At 40.9% G+C, this 2,156-nt stretch overlaps 1 non-coding gene across 1 annotated transcript; it reads right to left on the bottom strand.

The window, feature by feature from the left end:
* Nucleotides 1-824: 824 nt before the first annotated feature.
* Nucleotides 825-932, bottom strand: LOC112713401 (small nucleolar RNA R71). Its single transcript, XR_003158374.1, has one exon. It is a non-coding gene; the product is annotated as a small nucleolar RNA R71 (small nucleolar RNA).
* Nucleotides 933-2,156: the final 1,224 nt, after the last annotated feature.

Raw genomic sequence — 2,156 nt, 5'->3', positions numbered from 1 at the left:
TTCCCAACTTTAATTTTTGAAAATCATTCATCAAATTTTCAAAATTTCTTTTAATCATTTTAAAATCTTTTATTTTATTTTCGAAAGTTCTTCCCCTTGTCTCACATCCTTCTATTTAAGGATTGACACTCCTCCACTATCAATAATTCAAACTCTATCCCTCTTGATAAGTTTGAATTCTTCTACCTTCTCCTTCTATTCTTCTTTTCCTCTAACACCTCAAGAAATCTCTATACTGTGACATAGAGGACTCCATACTTTCTTGTTCTCTTCTCTTTCATATGAGCAGGAACAAAGACAAAAGCATCCTTGTTGAGGCTGATCTTGAACCTAAAAGAACCTTGAAGAGAAAGCTAAAAGAAGCAAAAGCACAACTCTCTGGAGAGGACCTAATAGAAATCTTTAAACAAGAAGAAGACATGGCAGCCGAAAACAACAACAATGCCAACAATGCAAGGAAAGTGCTTGGTGACTTTACTAAACCTACTCCCGACTTCTATGGGAGAAGAATCTCTATCCCTGTCATTGGACAAAACAACTTTGAGCTTAAGCCTCAATTAGTTTCTCTAATGCAACAGAACTGCAAGTTTTATGGACTTCCATTGGAAGATTCTCATCAGTTCTTAGCTGAATTCTTGCAGATCTGTGACACTGTCAAGACCAATGGGGTTGACCCTGAGGTCTACAGACTTATGCTATTCCCTTTTGCTGTAAGAGACAGAGCTAGGATATGGTTGGACTCACAACCTAAAGAAAGCCTGAACTCTTGGGAAAAGCTAGTCAATGCCTTCTTGGCAAAGTTCTTTCCACCTCAAAAATTGAGTAAGCTTAGAGTGGAAGTCCAAACCTTCAGACAGAAGGAAGGTGAATCCCTCTATGAAGCTTGGGAAAGATACAAACAATTGATTAGAAAGTGTCCTTCTGACATGCTTTCTGAATGGAGCATCATAGGTATCTTCTATGATGGTCTGTCTGAACTTTCCAAGACGTCATTGGACAGCTCTGCTGGAGGATCTCTTCATCTGAAGAAGACGGTTGCAGAAGCTCAAGAACTCATTGAAATGGTTGCAAATAACCAATTCATGTACACTTCTGAAAGGAATCGTGTGAACAATGGGACGAATTAGAAGAAAGGAGTTCTTGAGATTGATACTCTGAATGCCATATCGGCTCAGAACAAAATATTGACTCAGCAAGCCAATATGATTTCTCAAAGTCTGTCTGGAATGCAAGCTGCACCAAGCAGTACTAAGGACGCTTCATCTGAAGAAGAAGCTTATGATCCTGAGAATCCATCAATGGAAGAGGTGAATTACATGGGAGAACCCTATGGAAACACCTATAATCCTTCATGGAGAAATCATCCAAATCTCTCATGGAAGGATCAACAGAGACCTCAACAGGGTTTTAACAACAATAATGGTAGAAGAAACAGGTTTAGCAATGGCAAGCCTTTTCCATCATCTTCTCAGCAACAGACAGAGAATTCTAAGCAGAGCCACTCTGACTTAGCAACCATGGTCTCTGATCTAATCAAAACCACTCAAAGTTTTATGACTGAAACAAGGTCCTCCATTAGAAACTCAAAGGCACAAGTGGGTCAGCTGAGTAAGAAAGTTACTGAACTCCCTCCTAGTACTCTTCCAAGCAATACAGAAGAGAATCCAAAAGGAGAGTGTAAGGCCATCAACATGGCCGAATTTGGAGAGGAGGAAGAGGCAGTGCTCGCCACTGAGGAAGACCTCAATGGACGTCCACTGGCCTCCAATGAGTTCTCCAATGAGGAACCATGGGAATCTGAGGCTCACACTGAGACCACAGAGATTCCATTGGATTTACTTCTGCCATTCATGAGCTCTGATGACTATTCTTCCTCTGAAGAGGACGAAGATGTCACTAAAAAGCAAGTTGCTAAGTACCTTGGAGCAATCATGAAGCTAAATGACAAGTTATTTGGTAATGAGACTTGGGAGGATGAACCCCTTTTGCTCACCAAAGAACTGGATGACTTGACTAGGCAAAAATTACCTCAAAAGAGACAGGAGCCTGGAAAGTTCTCAATACCTTGTACATTAGGCACCATGACCTTCGAGAAGGCTCTGTGTGACCTAGGGTCAAGCATAAACCTCATGCCTCTCTCTGTAATGGAGAAACTA

This window comes from Arachis hypogaea, chromosome 9, assembly GCF_003086295.3.
Source record: "Arachis hypogaea cultivar Tifrunner chromosome 9, arahy.Tifrunner.gnm2.J5K5, whole genome shotgun sequence".
In the NCBI taxonomy this organism is placed as follows: Eukaryota; Viridiplantae; Streptophyta; class Magnoliopsida; order Fabales; family Fabaceae; genus Arachis; species Arachis hypogaea.
Note: the sequence above shows the minus strand (reverse complement) of the source record. Positions and strands in the feature narration are given on the sequence as shown.